This window comes from Dromiciops gliroides, chromosome 4, assembly GCF_019393635.1.
Source record: "Dromiciops gliroides isolate mDroGli1 chromosome 4, mDroGli1.pri, whole genome shotgun sequence".
Taxonomy (NCBI): Eukaryota; Metazoa; Chordata; class Mammalia; order Microbiotheria; family Microbiotheriidae; genus Dromiciops; species Dromiciops gliroides.
In genome coordinates this window covers 202,401,632-202,422,200 of record NC_057864.1, presented here as the reverse complement: position 1 = coordinate 202,422,200, position 20,569 = coordinate 202,401,632, and the positions used below count along the sequence as shown (strand labels likewise).

General features: G+C 40.8%; 1 long non-coding RNA gene across 1 annotated transcript; it reads left to right on the top strand.

Annotated features, from left to right (window-relative positions):
• The first annotated feature begins 5,281 nt into the window (after positions 1 to 5,281).
• Positions 5,282 to 20,161, top strand: LOC122726605. Its single transcript, XR_006352803.1, has 4 exons — positions 5,282 to 5,440; positions 5,787 to 5,876; positions 16,097 to 16,147; positions 19,762 to 20,161. It is a non-coding gene; the product is annotated as an uncharacterized LOC122726605 (long non-coding RNA).
• The last annotated feature ends 408 nt before the right edge of the window (positions 20,162 to 20,569 follow it).

Sequence of the window (20,569 nt, the reverse complement as noted above, 5' to 3'; positions counted from 1 at the left end):
GCACTGTCATTAAGTGCTACAGGAGTTCAAAGCACAGGCAACGCTTGTCCATCTTTCCTGAAACAGCTGAAGAACAAGTAAGAGGCAGAAAGAAGGGGGCAGCTAGGTGGCACAGTAGATAGAGCACTGGCCCTGGAGTCAGGAGGGCCTGAATTCAAATCCAACCTCAGACACTTGACACTTACTAGCTGTGTGACCTTGGACAAGTCACTTAACCCCAATTGCCTCGCAAAACAGAAAGAAAAGGAATCAATAGATTCAAATAATATACAATGCTTAAAGTACAATAAGAGGTGAGAGCGAGTTTTTTATAGCCCAAAGAAATCACGCCCCACAACATACATTAGTATAATATTTTCTATTTTGGGCCCCTTTATGCTTCCTATATCATCAATATTCATTGATCACGTGGACTTTCTTCAGGGCTGATGAAATTTTTAATAGGATGATTTTTTTAAGCAAATGAAAAGCTTGTAAGAATGTTTAAAAACTTTCAAACTTCATTTTATATTGGGATGCTAGTAGAGTGGGAAGAATATGGGAACTGTAATCAGAGGATTTAAGTTAAAATCCTGAAGGATGCTACTCATTGCCTATGTGACCTTGAGCAAGGGGTTAATAGCCCTTGTCCTCAATTTCTTTATCTGTAAAATAGGTTGCTAGAACTGATGACCTCTGAAGCCCCTTTTGATCCTGAAGTCATGTGACTCTGTGATTAAATATCTACTGAATTATATAGATATATACACGTTTATTTAACTATGTTCATATGCATGTTACTTGAACTACATCCACATATATATGTCATTATTCTCTCTTTGCTTATAGGCAAATTCCTATTTATGGAGTGTACTTAAGGTTAAGTACTGGTGGATTGATTGTTGAATTAAGTCACAAGCATCTGTCTAGCAATAATCAGCAAATTAGTAGATTGAATTGTGTCAATACTGTTTTCCACCTTTTTCAAGAATGGATAGCATGAATAATCCAAGGCAACTCTGAAGGTCTTATGAAAAATGCAATCCAACTACAGAGAGAGAACTGATGATATTTGAATACAGATTGAAACATTTTTTTTAGTTACTTTATTGGAAACAAAAAAAAAATGATGAGCACAATGCTATCAGAAAAACCTGGAAAGACCTACATGAACTGATGCAGAGTGAAATGTACTGTATACAAAATAACAGCAATAGTATAAGATGATCTGCTGTGAATGACTTGGTTATTTTCATCAATGCAATGATCCAAGACAACTCTGAAGGACTTAGGAAAATTGCAACCCATTTACAGAGAAAGAACTGATGGTATCTGAAAACAGAATGAAGCATAATTTTTTTGATAGTTCCTTAATCTGAAGTTTTGTTTTTGTCTGTTTTCTTTCACAACCTGGCTAATGTGGAGATGTTTTGCATGGCTACTTATGTTATAAGTTATATAGAATTGCTTGCGTTCTTGAGGGAGAGGGGAGGGAGGAAGAGAAGTTGGAACACAAAGTTTTTAAAAACTGAGGTCAAAATTTGTTTTTACATGTAATTTGGAAAAATAAAATTCTAAATTAAAAAAAAAAAACAAGAATGGACAGCATGAGCCCAGTAAAGTGATGCTCTACATTTTCAATTTTGTTTCTGAAGCTAATGGTTCCTTAAGTAAAACAAAAACCAAATACTTTAGTGCTATACTAAAAGCCTATAATGGTATTTAAACAAATAAGTCATTAGGTTGAGAAAAAAAACAATTATGTAACCTCCATTTTGTTATTTAACCATGATATTCTAATATATATTCTATGCATATGTATATATGTGTGTGTACATATATATATATATATTGAGAGAGATGATATATATATATATATACCCATGCACACATATATACACACATATATGCATACATGGTGGGGTGGAGAGAGAGAAAGAGAGAAAGAGAGAAAGAGAGAAAGAGAGAAAGAGAGAAAGAGAGAGAGAGATGAAGGCTATTATCTGTCTCCCAGCTAGAAACCCTTTAAAATTTGTGGGATATCCCAATGAATTTGGATTCTTCTGCTTATCCAAACAACTTATCCTCTTCAGTATGATCGGCCCACTTTAGGAAGGCAGCGACATCAAAGCTCTTACTAAGCTACTGACAAATGTACTGCTATTTTCCCAAGGATATAAAATTTTGCAGCAAGTTAATGACAGACCAGTTCTGAGGTGTAAATCTAGGCATAGTGATATGTGTGAAAGGTGCACTGATCTTTCCAGGAAACCTCTTCCCACCTCATCAAAGCCCCTGAACCAAATGTACCACATTGAAAAAAGCAGCTATTGGGGGCAGTTAGGTGGGGCAGTGGATAAAGCACTGGCCCTGGATTCATTCAGGAGGACCTGAGTTCAAATCCAGCCTCAGACACTTGACACTAGCTTTGTGACCCTGGGCAAGTCACTTGACCCTCATTGCCCTGCCATAAATTAATAAATAAACAAACTAACTAATTAATTAAAAAGCAGCTGTTAACCTGGGACTGATTTAGACCCAATCTTTTGAGTTCTCACTTACATGAAAATTGTTCCCTCTGTGGAACTTTTGAATATAAAACCAATCTTCTAAAGTGATAGTAGAAAGAACAGGGAGGAGTACAAAGATACTAAGAACTAAAGATCAAAGACTTTTTAGTAAAAGCCTTAGATTTGGAACAAGAAGCTCTGATTTTCAAATACTGTACCTGCATCTTATTCCCTATGGGACCTTGGACAGGTCATGACTTTTTGGGGCTTTGGAGTCTTCATTTGTAGATTGAGGATGATAAAGTGGATCATCCCTGAGATCCCTCTGGGCTACTGTGGAAAGAGTACTGAATTTGGAACTTGGATTCAAATCCCAGCTTTGTCACTTGTTCGTGTGAACTTGGGCAAATCACTTTATGTCTCTAGGTCCCAGGTTCCTCAGCTGTAAAATGATTACCTTTTATGGTGCCTTCTAGCTTTAAATCTATGGTCCCATGGTCCCTCCCAATTCAAAATACAGGGGTGGGGGGCAGCTAGGTGGTGCAGTGGATAAAGCACTGGCCCTGGATTCAGGAGTACCTGAGTTCAAATCCGGCCTCAGACACTTGACACACTAGCTGTGTGACCCTGGGCAAGTCACTTGACCCTCATTGCCCAACAAAAACAAAAAACAAACAAAAAAAACCCACCAGGGCCTTCTGATAGTGACCAGAGGAAGAAAGAGTAGTTTACAATCCATGAATTATGCTTAATTTTGTACTTCCTCCCCACAGGGCTACATGGCATCCTCATTCCCACTTTTCTTTCACCAGATCTAGTGTCAGCCTCAACCTCAAAGCTTTTCCTAAGCTCCACTGACACTCAATTACTATCTTTTCTCCTGATCAAAGGGCTTAGCACAGGAAGAAGCTGAGCATGAAAAAATAGACATTGGTACCTATTTTAGTTTTGCACTTTATTAAGGTGTCTGTGCAATAAACCTTTAGAGGATAACACCATGGCTTTTTCCTCTAAGACACTGAATTAAGCATGGTTTCTTGGTCCATCTCTTTTGACCACACAGTTATACAAACTAAGTGCTGTCAGGAAGAATGTCATATTTGAAGAGGGGGTAGAGAGGAGGGGGATTTGACTGGTCTCTGAACTGCTTTATAAAGAGAATAATATTAGCCAGTGTTTATATAGCCCTTAAAAGTTTGCAAAACACCTTATACATATTATCTCATTTTTATCTTAACAAAATCCCTAGGAGATAGGTGCATTTATTATTCCCATTTTACAGATGAGAAAATTCAAGTAGGCAGAGGTTAAATGCTTGTTCAAGGTCACATAGTTGGGAAGTGTCTGAAGCTAGATTAGAACTCACATCTTCCTGACTGAGAAGCAGCAGTTACCTCTAAAATACTCCGACATGTGGTTCCAAGGAACTGTGGCATACACAATGGCCACATGGTTGAGATGATAAAACCATCTCAGCAGATGGGCTAAACCAGGTCTAGGGTAACCAACAGACCTCAAACCCATTGGTGAGTTAAGGGGATGTCTACCCCATGTGAAGACTTCCCCTGACAAAATGGGTGGATGAGAATGATTCGTTCCTATAGTCATGAGGTTGGTCAGAGAGCTTGGTCAGACATCAGAGACTCCAAGGTCATCCACTGCATCCTGAGCCATATCCAATCTTCTTGACTTTTGTCCTACTACTGAACTTCAATGACTCTGGAAGAGAGAGTGAGGCTGATGACTTTCTACAACTCTGACTCACTTAAATCCAATTTGCCCACAAGTCAAGATATCATCCCATGATGTCACTGATCTTCTTCAAAAAAGGAAGGATGAGGGGTGGCTAGGTGGCTCAGTGGATAAAGCACCGGCCCTGGATTCAGGAGTTCCTGAGTTCAAATCCGGCCTCAGACACTTAACACTTACTAGCTGTGTGACCCTGGGCAAGTCACTTAACCCCAATTGCCTCACCAAAAAAAAAAAAAAAAAAAAGGAAGGATGAACAACAACAAAAGACTCTATCAGTAGTATGCCTGAGCCTTACAACCTTCAGGTCCCTGGAGTGATAGACCCCTCTGTGTCTGTTAAGAGCATCATGAAGTGAGCTAGGAGGGAATCTGGTGGAGTGTTTATTACTACCACACAAAAATACATTTAGTGGGAGAACATTTTTTGTACATTCAACATGAATACATGAGCTTCAGATGGTTTAGAATTCATTTGAGAGGACACTGCTAGAACACAGAAGAATCATAGGATTTTCATCAAGGGACTAAATACCTAAAGTCTATGATAATGGGAAAGAGAGTGGGAATTTGGGAGGGGACAGGGGCAGTAGAGAAATTTTTTTTTCAAGGAGTCTAGTGATTTAGTGTCTGTCTCTCTTCTTCCCTCCCTCCCTCCCTCCACTCTGCCTCCTGCACAAGGACCTATTGAGAAGAGGCAGAACAAACATTCCCTTATGTAGCTCCCAAAGAGATTCCCTTAGTTGGGCTGAGACAGCTGCCTCTAGCATGATATGGTTACTCACCAGCTAGCTTCCCAGGCAGGAAGGAGCAAACTTAACAGACCCTAATTAAGCCTGGGTTCAAATATATCTGGCCATAAATAAATAGGTAAATAAATACAGGGAGAGAGAGGCAGAGAGACAGAGGGATGGAGGGGAGGGAGAGAGGGATGGGGAGAGAGACAGAGAGAGAGAAGAAGAAGAAGAAGAAGAAGAAGAGGAAGAAGAAGAAGAAGAAGAAGAAGAGAGAGAGAGAGGAAGAGGGGGGAGAGGGAGAGGGAGAGAGATAGAGATAGAGAGAGACAGAGAGTGACAGAGGAAGTTGTTGGGTATAACAGAAAGAGGAGAGAGGCGTCTGTCTGCTCAGCTACACTGCCATATGGTATCAATAGAAGAAGAGCTGTGGAGAGACCTTTGAACAACCCCTTCATTTACAGATGAGGTAACTGAGGCCCAAAGAAACCAAGTTATTTGTTCAGGATCATAGAGCTAGATATGATAAAAGAATATTATTAAAAGGGGAAAAAAGAGTCAACTTCCTTTGGTTCAAGGACAAAGGAACATTTCTGCTGTCTGGTCAGGGGTGTGCTGGAGTCAGGTCTTTCACAGAGCTGATTGTTAAATTTTCAAAGTGATCGTTTATATCTTAGAATTGGGCAAATGCTGCAGATCAGGGATTGGTTTATTGTTTTATTAATTGTTTAGACTTAAGAAAGTGATGGGGGAAGTGTTAATAATGCAGATTAAACTTAAAAGTGTACCTTAACTCCCCACCCCTTCCCCTGCAGAAAACTTGTTTTAACATTTACTAGCACACCACTGGGACCTGATTTCCTCCTAAGGTGGAATGGGGATCGTGGATCAGTGTATTTCAGCAGGTAAGTTATAATGCTTGAAAACTAGGGAGTTATGAAAAAATCAGCCAGGTGGCAAGGTGGATAAAGTATGGGGCCTAGAGTAAGGAAGACCTGAATTCAAATCTGACCTCAGACTCTTCCTAGTTATGTGATATTGCAAGTTATTTAACCTTGGTCCACTTCAGTTTCCCCAACTGTAAGGTGGAGATAATAACAGCAGCTACCTCCCAGAGTTGTTGTAAGGAGCTTAATAAATGCTGTTTCCCTTTCCCTCATCTGTCAGCCTACCTTTGCAGCAGCACATAATTCTAGGGTCCAACAAAGAAAATTCAGATTACTAGAGTTGGAGCCTATTTCTCTAACTCTGGGGGACATCCGGTTATAATTTGTACTCATGATCCAAATCTGGCCATCCCTTACTCTGGTCTCTGTCTCTGTCTCTATCTCTCCCTGTCTTTTTCTATTTCTTATGTTTTCAGCATGGTGGCTAGAGAAATCCAGGCATAGGAACAGTCTTTTAGGATGCTTAAAGTCCAGGAATGAATGAGCATATGAGTTCAAATCCAGCCTCAGACACTTACTAGCTGTGTGATCCTTGGCAAGTCACTTAACTGAAGCAAACCTGTTTGCTTCAGTTCCTCATCTGTAGAAAGAAATGGCAAACCACTCTAATATCTTTGTCAAGAAAATCCCAAATGGTGTCTCAAAGAGTTGGACAACACTGATCAATAACAACAACATAGATCCCTTCTCAGAATGTTGTTAAATACAAAAAATAAAATAAGTAGGATTATAAAGGAAACCAATTTACCAAAATATTTTTTAAAAACCAAGTTCATAGGGGCAGCTAGGTAGTACAGTGGATAGAGTACTGGCCCTGGAGTCAGGAGGACCTGAGTTCAAATCCGGCCTCAGACACTTAACACTTACTAGCTGTGTGACCCTGGGCAAGTCACTTAACCCCAATTGCCTCACCAAAAAAAAAAAAAAAGAATCTTTGACAACTCTTCCATTGTTTCTTGAATAAAATAACCAGTAGTAGGAAGAGGAACCCAATCTTGGGGGGGAAAAAACCCAACAAGTTCATAGACCTTATGAATCCTTGATTTAGGGAACTTCTGTAAAGGAAACAGAACTAGTTCAAATGAAACTGTCTAAGATATAGGACCCAATCCATTTGTATCTGTTGATTACATATGTAAGAACAATGGAGATCAATGCCATTTGGTATGTGGGAAATGTATGTCCCTCTTCTAAATTTTCAAGAGAATCTTCAAGTTCTTGTCACTGTTAAGAAAGCCTTCTCCCATTCCTGTGGGAGGTGAGAAGCAGAAGCCTCTTTGAAGAATGGAGAAGCAAGACCCTAGGGAGAGGTAGCAGCAGTCAGTCAATCATCATTTACTAAGTGATTGCTGGGGACCAAACACTTTACTAAGTGCTGGGGATAAAAAGATAGGCAAAAGACAGCCCTTGCTAGGAAATCACAATGTAATGGCAGAGACAACACTCAAACAACCATGTACAAACAAGCTATGTACAGGATAAATATGAAATAAGCAATGGAAGGAAAGGCACCAGAATTAAGAGGGATTGGGGAAGACTTCCTGGAGAAGGAGGGATTTTAACTGGCACTTGAAGGAGGCCAGGAAGCAGAGATGAGGAGGGAGAGTCTCCCAGACATGGGGGATATCCAATGAGAATGTGCAGAGCCCTGTTTGAGAAACAGCAAGGAAGCCAGTGTCACTAGATCCAAGGGGAGGGGTGGGGCATAAGGTGTAATAAGACTAGAAAGGTTGGGGAGGGAGCCTGGCTAGGTTATGAAGGGCTTTGCTTTAGGAAAAACATCCTCACTAAATGGATGATGGACTAAAGAAGGCTTGGTAACAGACTGAATATGGGGTGGCGCGGAGGGTGTTGAAAGATAGTAGGTATTAAGGACATGGGGACTGGAAGACTGGTGCTGCCTTGCACAGTATAGGGAAATAGGAAGAAAAGAGTTTTGGGGAAAACATAATGAGTTCAATTTTAGACATGTCTACAAAACATCCATTTCGAGATATTTAATAGGCTGCTAGAGATGTAAGGGGGCAGCTAGGTGGCACAGTAGATAGAGTCCTAAGTCTGCAGTCAGAAAGACTCCTCTTTATGAGTTCAAATATGCCTCAGATAATTTAGTGTCTGTGTGACCCTGTTTGCCTCAGTTTCCTCATCTGTAAAAAAAAAAAAAAAGATCTGGAGAAAGAAATGGCAAGCCACTCCAGTATTCTTCTTCTTCTTTTTTTTTTTAGGCAATGGGGGTTAAGTGACTTGCCCAAGGTCACACAGCTAGTAAGTGTCAAGTGTCTGAGGATGGATTTGAACTCAGATACTCCTGAATTCAGGGCCGGTGCTTTAACCACTGCACCATCTAGCTGCCTGTAAGTGATATTCTTTTTTACTTTTTGTGGGGCAATGAGGGTTAAGTGACTTGCCCAAGGTCACACAGCTAGTAAATGTCAAGTGTCTGAGGCTGGATTTGAACTCAGGTCCTCCTGAATCCAAGGCCAGTGCTTTATCCACTGAGCCACCTAGCTGCCTCCACTCCAGTATTCTTGCCAAGAAAACCCTAATTGGGGTCATAAATAGGCAGAGGCAACTGAAAAAACTACTCACCTCACCAGGAGACACCTAGAGTTAGTAAAGAAGTTAGGGTCGGATAGATCTGAGAATCATCAGCATAGAGATGATAATTTAATCCATGCCATCACCAAGTGAAGTAGATTAAAGAGAGAAGAGAGAATGGTCCAGGGCAGAGCCCTGTGGGACTTCCATGGTTAGTGGGTATGACTTAAACGCAGCATAAAAGATTGAGGTGGGGGGCAGCTAGGTGGTGCAGTGGATAAAGTACCGGCCCTGGATTCAGGAGGACCTGAGTTCAAATCCGACCTCAGACACTTGACATTTACTGTGTGACCCTGGGAAAGTCACTTAACCCTCATTGCCTCACCAAAAACCAAAGAAACAAAAAAAAGGGGTCAAGTTCAACAAAAGATTGAGGAGTCAGTAGGCAGAAAGAAAACCAGGAGAGAGTGGTGTCCAGAAAATCCAGAGAAGATAGTATCAAGGGGAAAGAGGATGATTAACCATGTCAAAGGCTGAAGAGAGATCAAGAAGGATGAGGACTGAGCAAAGGTCATTGGATTTGGTGATTAAGAGATCGTTAGTAATTTTGGAGAGAGCAGCTTTGGTGGAATGATTAGGTCAGAAGCCAGACTGAAGACTTAAGAAGAGTGGAAGATCAGGCATCTATGGTCGCCTTACCTAGGAGTTCAGCTGCCACAAAAGGCAGAAGAGATATGGGAAGAAAGTCAAGAAGGCCTGACTGTTACCACAGCAAGCATTTGGAAAAGGAATGAAAGTAGAGATGTTAAGACCATTATCAGCTGATAGGCAAGAGATTAAGATTTTAAGCAATTAAGGAGCTACAAATTACAGAAGCAAAATGGCACAAGCCCATATATCTCAGCTTTGTTTCTTAAGAGTTTATTTTGCTTTTTGGTCAGCTTTTGTCTTCAATTTTTTTTTCCATTAACAGGCATTTTTTTTCTCTCCCTCCCATATCTTTCCCTTTCCCCCCTCTCCCCATCTAGAGGGAGCTAGATAGGGCAATGGATAGTGCACCAGGCCTGCAGTCAGGTTGACCTGAATTTAAATCCAGGCTCAAATACTTCCTAGTTTTGTGACTCTGGGCAGGGCACTTCACTTCTGTTTGCCTCAGTTGGCTCAACTATAAGATGGGGATAAACACAGCTCCTACTTCACAGTGTTGTTGCGGGAATCAAATGAAATATCTGTAAAGTGTTTAGCACTGTGTGTGGTGTGTTGTAGACCCTATGTAAAAAGGAAAAAAAAAAAACCAACAGTAACCAACATGCACCACCACTGGCTTTTGTTTTGAAAAGAAACCGGTTTCTCTGAGATAAAGTGGTTAACTGAATGTTGTTTCATTACTCAAATGTAATGGGAGGTCTTAGGTGGTAGAGAACAGAGGATAGAGAATGAGATTTTACAATTGCTGGGATCTCAGAGCCTGGGAGTTCAGAGCTGAACAAAAGAGAATTATTGATTCACATTTATAAATTGTCTCAAAATCATGAGTAAAATTTGTATATGCATGCAAATGCACTTAATTGCTGGGAGTGGGGAGGGAGGCTCTAATTTATAAGTAAGGAGGCTCCAAGGCATTTTTTATTCCTATTGTATTTCTGGGTTTGAAAGGAAAACCCTTCCCATTCCTCCCTCCAGGCAGAGCTGGGAAAGACACTCCCAAGCCAAGCACTGAGAACTGGGCAAGAGTGGTGTCACCCACTTGAAAATTGATGCCAGAAAGAGTAACTACCCCTCTTCAGTTCTGCACAATAGCGCCTGTTCTGTACAACTGTTGGACATATAATACCAGAAAATAAAAGCCCAGAATAAACACAAATAGCCCAGGAGCCAGAGGAGGTACAGTACGTTGATAAAAATCAACCTAATTTTTTACAATTTGTCTACTGAAATATTAACCAAAGTAACCCAAAATTTTAGGTACCGAGGACATGTGGATACCTGTTTACTTCCTATGGAGTTTCTGCCAGCCTTGTCAAGTCCAGAAGTCAGAGTTCTCTTTCTGACATTGTTGTTGACTTGCTGAGTCACCTTGGGCAAGTCACCTCTTTGGGCTTCAATCTAATCAGATGCAAAATCGGCAAAGCAAAGCTTGCCCCAATTTCCTTCACCAAATTAAAAGACATCATTCAAGTGGTTTGAGCAACTCTCTAGAAAGGAATCCAGTAAACAGGCTCGGCCTTGTATAGCTGTCCACCTGTGCAGTGAAGATTTCACCAGCTCGTTGAGTATCTAGTAGAGATTACAAAGGATCGCTCCTCAATATGGGTACTGACTACCTTCCAACTTTCTGTGTAATTATGGAGTCCTGGCAGTCAGTCATTTCTTAAAGGGTTCAAGGGTGTGATCAGAAGCAAGCAAATCCAGCAGATCATTGGGCCTTCTTAGGATGAGGTATTTTAGTTGTTGTCTTTCCTGAAAAGGACCATGACATAGGGAGGTGATGTCATGACTTGCACTGAATTGGATTTAAGTAAAGGAGGGCTTTACAAAGTCATCAACCTCACTCTCTCCTCCAGAGCCATCTGGATCCAGTGGCAAGACATATATATCAGGATGACTGGAGATGGCCCCAGATGTTTAAGGCAATTGGAGTTAAGTGACTTGCCCAGGGTCACACAGCTAGTAAGCATCTAAAGTCAGATAGATTTCAACTCAGGTCCTCTTGATTCCAGGGCCAGTGCTCTATCCACTGTACCACCTAGCTGCCCCACTAGTATTTTAGTAGTAACCAGCAGAATGCTAAAACTGAAAGGGTTCTTAGAAATTATTTAGTTCAAGCTATTCATTTGACCAGATGGGAAAACAGAGGTCAAGAATAGAGAAGTAACTTGTACAACACAACATAGTTAGTAAATGGCCAAGGTATAACTCAAAACTAGGTTTCTTGACTTCTAGGCTAGTGTTCATTTGACTATACAAATCTGAATCTCAGGGAAGTTTTAGACAATATATGTATGTATAAGTGCACACATAAATTACGTACATTTATGTATGTATGAATGAATGACAGAGCATCAACAGAACTCTTCAGAAACAAGGCTGTATCTAAGTCACATCTGACTTCATCTAACAGGCAGTGTCATACTAGAAAGATGGATTTTGAGTCAGGCAAAGTTGGGTTCAAATTTTGACTCAGATCCCTAGTTACGTGACATTTAGTTATGTGACCCTGAGGGAGTAATTTAAAAGCTTTTAAAACTTCAAAAACTTCTTTTAAAGATCATTCATCTGTAAAATTGATATAGCACCACTGGGTATCTATCACCCTGAGATACTCTGTAGTGAGAATAAGTTTTAGTACCTTAATAAGATAGTGAAAATCCGTTTGTCAATTTAGCATAACTGATTCCATTTTGTTTTGGTTTTGGGATTTTTTGTGGTTTTTCTTTTTGCAGGGCAATGAGGGTTAAGTGACTCACCCAGGGTCACACAGTTAGTAAGTGTCAAGTGTCTGAGGCTGGATTTGAACTCAGGTCCTCCTGAATCCAGGATCAGTGCTTTATCTACTGTGCCACCTAGCTGCCCCCTCTATTTTAAGTCATCATTTTGAGATTGAACTGGTTTGAGTGTGTTGTTTTTCTATAAATTGTTTTTCAATAGTAAGATGAGCACCTTGTGATATTATGTAGTAAACAAAATTTATGTATTCTTAACCAACTAATAGACTTATATGCACCATCAAATAACAGAGAACACCAATGAAAAAATATAATAAACAACATCATCAGTAATTTTGAAACAATCCACCAATCAAATGATGTATTAAGCAACTTAGCAATACCCACAGCTAAAAATATAAAAAACCCACCTGAGATTCCAGCCATCAGTCTATTCCAAGGGCACGACTAGGGCTGGCTCCTATGTTACCTGAACTTGAGACCTGAGCAAGTCTGTATTGACTCAAGGGCAATGTCAGTGGGTTGACAGATATTGGAGGCTTTGGAAACTTGCCAGATGACCACCTGGAGGGAGACACATAACCTCAGGCTGAGCAGAGCTTGTCTAGCTGGTAGGAAAGAAGTCTATTGGAAAGTCTAAAACATTGTGATAGTGATTGTTCTTACAGGATACTGTTTGTACTGGTTGCATGCTTTGAGAAATATGAGTCTAGTGTTTTCATCCAGGAGTGAGCATACAAAAAGGTAAATTAGCTACACTTATACCATATGTTACTTATTCCTCAGACTGGCTCGAGGCTGTCTACTATCTCCACAAGTTCTAAGGGGATGCCCTGTGGTTACCCCCTTCTAAAACTATAGTTCTACAAGTCCCTATCAGGGTGGTTCCCATTAACAATCAGCCAGTAGACCAAATTAGTTTTTAGAAAAGGTATTTAAAAGATGATATAATAGAAACAGTAACTATAAACCAAAAAAAGTCTGACTCTCAGGACTTCATCACCATGTGTGGCTGGGGTATCTTCCCACCCATTTCCAGCTCCTTTTTATGTGTTGTCTTCCTCCATTAGAATACAAGTTCCATGAAGGCAGGGGTTGTCTTTCTTTGAACATTGTATTTATATCCCCAGGTCTTAGAACTGTGCCAGGCTCATAGTAAGCACCTAATACATGTTTGTTGCTTGCCTGCTTACAAAACATCCCCCCAATAAACATGAAAAAAGACTCTTCCATAGATTTGCACATTATCCTTGAGATGAACCAGGAGCTGGCTTTAATAGGGAAAGCTGATTGTTAAATTTTCAGTGTGAGCATTTATACCTCAGAATTGGCAAATGCTATAAATTAAGGCTTGATTTCTGGTTTTGTTGATTGACTAGACCTAAGAAAGTGATAGAGAAAATGTTTATAATGGAGATGTGCTGCCCAGGACCAGATTGACCTCAGCTTGACTGATGCAATCTTCCTGGTCATCTAGGAACATAAAAAGTCCTGTCCAGGTGGAGTCTGTGCTTCTCAGACCTGGTGGGTGCCTAAGACCCTCAAATGCCATACTCTGATAACCTACTGACCAAGTATGTTTCCAAATGGTGACAAGGGTCAGAGAAGCTATGTCACTGTATCCTTATTGCATATTTCTGGAGTGTTAAGGCAAAGTAAACCTCTTCTGTTAAATGTCCAATGACTTCAGGAGTTGCTTTTTTCATCCCAACATTAAACCTGAACTAAGAGGGCACTGGTATTATAGCTGCCCTTTTTTTGTTCAGTGTTATTAAATATTTACCAACACACCATTGCACATGTGTCAGATACACATATGGCAGAGGCAACTCACAGTTGCCCATGAAGCTGCCCTTGGGTGCAGGGTCTCTGCTGGTCAAGATGCTCAGCTGGGTTCTCATGATCTTTCTGTAGCAGGCTCTCTTCTTTGCTGCCAGGGCTTCTCCACTGGATGCAGAAAAGCAATCATTCAAAGAAGAAAGCAGCAATTTTCTTCTGAGATCTAGTCCCACCCCTACCTCTCCTTCCTACTGGTTGAGTAGATCCACTTCAAAGTTACTTGGCTAATGGGAGGAGAGGTAGGGGGTAGGAGTGGGATTGAGAAATAACTCCTTCTACTATTTAGGCAGCTGGGCTCTGGCAATGTCTTCAGCTCTCTCTAGGATTTAGCAGTTTAAAACTCCCAGCGGGCATGGCTAATTTAATTGCTTAGTGTACGGTCCATCTGTTAGTTTAATATATCTTTAATACATTGTGATTACATTCTGGGCTATTTGGGATGGGGGGTGGGAGTGGTCAAAGATCAATTTGCCTACCTGGGGATAGGTTTGTTATGAGGATCATGAAATAATATGAAATAATGCCTGTAAATATGAAATAATGCCACAGGGTATCCCAAAAATCTCAGTAAAGTCTTAAGACATTGTATATAAATATCACTTATTAGAGACAGCTAGGGAAGATAGTGCAGTGGGTAGAGTGATAGGACTGGAATGAAGAACTCATCCTTCTGAGTTCAAATCTGTCCTCAGGCTCTTACTAGCTGTGTGATCCTGGGCAAATCAGGATCCTGTTTGCCTCAGTTTCCCTATCTGTAAAATGAGCTGGAGAAGAAAATGGTAAACCACTCTAGTATCTCTGCCAAGAAAACCCCAAATAGGATCATAGATGTGACTGAAAATAACTGAATAGTAACAAAAAGAGACAGATAACTGATGTAGTAGATTAGCCTGTGCTAAAGTCAGGAAGGTCTAAGTTCAAGTCTAGTCTCAGATAGTTTTTAGCTATGTGATCTTGGGCAAGTCACTTAACCTCTGTCTTCCTCAGTTTCCTCAACTATAAAATGAGGATAATAATAGCATCTATCTCCTAGAATTGTTGAGAGGACAAAACAAGATATTATTTGTAAAGGGCTTTATAAACCTTCAGTGTTGTTGTTTATCCTTTGTTTTCAGAGGACTAATGACATCACAAGGTGATGTCTTGACTTGTGAGTGAATTGGATTTAAGTGAGGCAGAGCTGGGTAAAGTCATCAACCTCATTTTCTCTTTCAGAGTCATCAAAGTCCAGTGACAAGGCAAAAGTCAAGATGACTGACAATGGTCCTGGATGCTTTGGATGACTTTGGTGTCTGTGATATCTGACCAAACTTTAAGTGCTCCACAGAGCCTGCTTTAACTATCTCATGGCTGTTGGAACAAATTGGTGTCTACCCCAAGCATGAGAAGACTTCCCTCCTTCCGAAGGCCATATAAACCTTAATGCATTGTGTAAATATATAAATGATATTGTTTTTAATTTCTTTGGGGCATTTTTTGTGGTACTGGAACATAGTTCATCACTATTCTTATTATTTAAAAAATTCTCTTTGTAATACCACAAAACTGGCATCTCTGGAAGCCAACAGACAAGTCTTCTCATGTTGGCCAATCAAATCATAGAGATTCTGGCTGCTGCCTCCCTGCCATGCCTAGGGAGGATATAACAGTGAGGAACCTAGCTCCTCTATTCCTCTTCTGATGGCCTGTGACTCCCACAAGCCTTCCACTAGGCTCTGTGGAAAAATTTTGACTGCCTGGGATTTCCCTTCTCATGCCAGTAGACGCCTTCCTTCCTAGATCTTCCAGATGCCTGAATGTGATTGCCACGATCATGCTATGAACAGACCTCATATCACAACCATAAATCAGCCTGGCATGCAATATATAACCGGTTTGTCAAAATCTCCCCTCCTCTGTTAGCTCTCTCCCTTTGCTTATCTGTTGCTGGAGACAGAAGTCTTAAGTTTAATTAGGGTAAATTAATTATTGAACTTCCTCTGCAGACTCCTTTTGGGTACAGAGTAATCAATCACAGGAGGCAGAGGTCCTGGCTCCCTGATGGTAAAGAGAAAAGACCAGTTGGGTGGCTTCAGGGCCTGAGCCTTGCCCCATGCCCTTGTTTGCCATGAAGTAGGAGAGGCCCACTCTCTCTAAATCCTTAGTATTGAAGAATTCTTCTCCTATGCCCAGAGGGGTGCTCACAGAACAGCTGAATGAAACTTTCCTTCCCATAGGGCCAATGAGCTAAAGCTTTTTTCCTGTGTATTCTAGCTCTCTCTAATGTCTCTCTCCACTCACCTGGATTTTAGGATTGATTTAAAAATTGGAATGGGTTTTGGAGATCAAGGAGTCTAACCCTTTCATTTTTTTCAGATGAAGAAACCAGCTCCCACAGAGGGTAGGAACTTGCCCAAGGTCCCACAGGTTAGTAAATAACAGAGCAGGGATTAGAAACTGGGTTGATTTACTCCAAATGTTCTTTCCAGGAGCCTTTAACACAAAGGAAGGAATTGGCATTAGTCGATTGCTATTAAGGGATGTTTGGAACCAGGGACCCTTCTGGTACCACTAAAACCTGCCTAATCTACATGCATGTATCATCAACCCTGAATAGTCTTTATTGTGGGGGGGGGGCAGGGAGTCAGGAGTCTGGTCCTAATATTTCTTTTTTTTTTTTGCATGGAAAATCCTTCCATTAACACAAACCAGCAATTTATCTATTACTTACATTCTTAGAGGGTTGTCAAGGGTGGTAGTACCCACACTTTTTTGATTACACACCTTTATTGATAAAACAAAACACACACTCCCAATATGCATATATTTACTTATATATAAATTACAAACATGGACTACCACACCAATAACTGTGTATATTGTACCACTACTACAACAACCAAAAAATAAATGTTTAAAGGATGAGTTAAAGATGAAATGACATTTGATCTTAGAGTTTACTGGGTAAACATGGTTAGACCTATAACTTAAAAGAATTAGTGACTTCTCTGGGGTCAGAACCCAGTCCCTAAGAGACACCTGATGCAGCAACAAAGGGGCCTGCGGGACAGTGGGTGGGTATGCTGGGAGGGGTAGGCAGGCAAGGAGGAATTTTTCCAAATGGCACCTGCATATTTGCTGTTGTGGATACCCAAATAGCAGCTAGGTGATTATAAATCCCCAAAGGGCATCCTAATACAGAAGTAGGGTAGGTGGAAACTTGCATGGGAGGGTATTGAGGGATAGAGGTAGGCCCAGCTGAGTTGTAGACACCCCCCCAAATTGGCTATGGGTGTGTGTGTGTGCGTGTGTGTGTGTGTGTGTGTGTGTGTGTGTGATGCAGAACTTCTGATTGGTTGACCACATCCATCCCTAGAGCTCAGACCATGGCTCCCTTAGGCTAAGGCTACAGTTCTAACTTTGGTGACCACTGGCCTAGGGGCACTGAGAGGTTAATCAAGTTGCCCACCATCACAAAGCCAGCATGTGCCAGATGCAGGATTTGAACCTTAAGAATTTAAACCAGAGGGGCAATTAGGTGGTGAAGTGCATAGAGCACAGGACCTGAGTTCAAATTTGACCTCAGAAACTTACTAGCTGTGTGACCCTGGGCAAGTCACTTAATCCCAATTGCCTCTAAAAAAGAGAGAGAATTTAAGCCAGAGCTTAAGGCCTACTTCCAAGTTTTTTTCCATGCCACAAGCAGGCTTGCTTGGTGCAAACACTATTATCTCAGTTTTATAGATGGGGAAAGTGAAGCTTGAAGGGGTTGTGATTTCCCTAATATTACACAGCTAGTGTCAGAATTTGAACTGGGTTTGAATTCAAAGATATAAACACACACATACACACATAAACACACAGACACATATATACATCATACATAATATACACATATGTATACGTATATGTATTATCAAGTATATCAAGTGTGGGGCTATATATATGATGTACTCCCAATAAACACTTATAGATTTAAACACTTTATAAATTAAATGAATGTATCATGGTGATGAAAAAAAAATAGTATACCTAATACTTTCCTTTTAGAAAAAAAAACAAACCCTTTTTTCAATGAACAAACTCTCTTCTCTTCTACCCCACCCCCACTAAACAAAACAAAGAAACAAAACCCTATTAATGAATATACATGGTCAAGTAAATACTCCTTCTTTGCCCTTGCTCAAAAATGTATGTTTCATTACATATCTTGTATCCATAATCTTTCTGCTAGAAAATGTGTGGCATGTTTCATCAACTGTAGTCTGTTTGTCTTTACAATGTAGTTGTTGTAGAAATTGTTCTCTGAGTTCTGCTTATTTATTCAGCATCAGTTCTCAAAAATCTTCTCAGGTTTCTTGGAAACCACCCCTTTTGCCATTTCTTACAACTCCATAGTATTCCATTACATCATGCACCATAATTTGTTCAGCCATTCACTGGTTAATGGACACACTTATCAGTAAAAACTCCCTTAGTTTCCAGTTTTTTGTTGCTATAAATATTATTCAAGCATATAGGTCTTTTCCCTCTTCCTTTGATCTCTTTGACAGTATAGGCTAAGTAGTGTATATCAGAGGTGCTGAATTCACTGGTGGTCATCAAAGTCTGCAAAATTCCCAAGTGTGAACCAAAACAGATTAAAATGTAATTGGGAAATATTTAACAAAAATAAATAAAAATACAATACAACATAGATAATGTTAATATGTCATTTTCAGACTCAATATGCAGCTTGTAGAGTTTCTATTTGAATTTGACACTGCTGGTGTACACCCAAAACTTTCCAAAGCAACTTTCAGGGAACCCCAACACCCTAGAGTGGCACTAGCAAAGCCCTGCCCACTCACTTCGGCTTCTTTGTTCTGATAAAGCATGGGAGAGGCAAGTTCCTTCTGCTCTGCATTTTCTCTAAACACTCAACATCTGGAAGAGAGCTGTACAAAGGTCTCCTTTGTAAAGCTGGGGAATGACTGGGAATAAAACAGCACTTGTTCCCGCAGAGTTAAGAGTAGTAGGGAGAGGATGAAGAAAGAGAGAGAGGAAAGAGAAAGGGGGGAGAGAAGGGGGGGGAGAGAGGAAGACAGTGAAAGTGAGAGAGAGGAGAGAGAGAGACTGGGAGAGATGGAGAAAAGAAGAGGGGAGAGGGAGAAGTGGATTCAGATAGTGAGAGAGGCCCCCTCTTTATCTGATCCCTTAAGCTTCAAGCTTTCTTTGAAATGTGGAAGTCTGGGCAGGGAGAGGTGGTATTGTTCTTGTTGCCATCTTAAAGAGATAGGTCTTCATTTCTTCCTTTCCTGTTTTGAGGATTTCTTTTCCCAGTAAAGTTTCCAGCATTTTCCTTGTTACAACAGGTGTTTATAGTGTGCCAGTTTTACCAGGGGCCCTACAATAACAGTGTCAGCTCTCCACGACCATCCACACCAACCAAACAGTTCTCACTCTTATCCCCATGTTCAACTTTAGCCTATGGATTCAAGTTGTAGAATTAGGATTGTTTCCATCTGGAGAACAGAAAACCTAATAGCTTTTAAGAAAAGGAGGTCAAGAATCATTTTCATCTCCACAGGTGACAGAGGCAGAGGAAACAGACTTCGGCAAGAGAAGATGAGATTAGAAGGGATTCTAGGCTTTCCAGGATTGGATGGGATCCATCTCTTATGTGAAATGTCCTTCAGACATACTGCAGCCTTGTCAGGTTAATTCCTCTGAAAGCCAATCTAAATTACTCTTGTTCAGCAGAATCAGAGAATCCCAGGGCTGGATCACTTAGACCAGGGCTTCTTAAATTTTTTCCACTCAAGAACCCTTTTTGTCCAAGAAATGTTTACACAACCCCAGGTATATGGGTATATAAAATATAACCTTTTACTGTTGCCAAATTTTTTATGACCCCAACATTCAGTTATGCAACCCCACATGGAGTCTTGACCCTCAGTTTAAGAAGCTAGGGCTTAGGCCATCTTACTGATCTGGTTGGTGTTATTTAAAGGGAATTGATATGGGTCTGGCATAACTAACTCAGAGGTTTTTTCTTTAAGAAGCTAAACAGAAGGACAGACCAAGCGGAGCCCAGGACAAAGATGGCTCCAGAAGTCAGGACCACCATCTTTCATTCAAGCCTCTCCTACCCCACCAGGAGATAAGCCCATTGGGTATGGCTGCTTTGTGAGCTGAACCAGGGGATAGAGATACCACGACCCCACATTCAAGCCTTTCCCATCCCACCCCTCATTTAAGCTTTCCCCACCCCCAAAGGGAACTTTCCATAATCAGGTGGTCACCCCATCTATCCTCCCACCATCTATCCTCTATAAAGGCTTTGGCCTCCCTTCCTGTCAAGGAGAAAGTTGACTCAGAGAATCCGGTCTCTAAGCCATTTTTACCCCTTGAGGCTGAAGTCTTTGACTTCCCTCTCATTCACTTTCTCTTAAGAGCCTAAATAAAAGACTATTTTATTCTAATTGAATTGTGTGGAGAGGTGTAATTCTTTACAGAGGAATACCTAAGAATCCCCATCACCTATTTCCCCTGTGACAGGCATCAACCTTGAAATCAGAGGAGATGCCTTCAAATCCCAAATCTGTCACCTCCTGTGGACAATTCATTTATTCTTTCTGGGCTTCAGTGTATTGTTTTGCCTTTTTGCTTTCTAGTACTTAGCACGGTGCCTGGCACATAGTAGGCACTTAAATTGTTGATGGATCAATTGTAAAATGGTAGGTTTGGACCAGATGACCTCTAAGATCCTTTCTGGTTTGAAGTCCCAGGGAACTGTTGGCTGTCTATCCAAATCTTAGAGACCAGTAGGGATGGAAGTTCTTAACTTCCTCTCTAATTGTCCCAAAG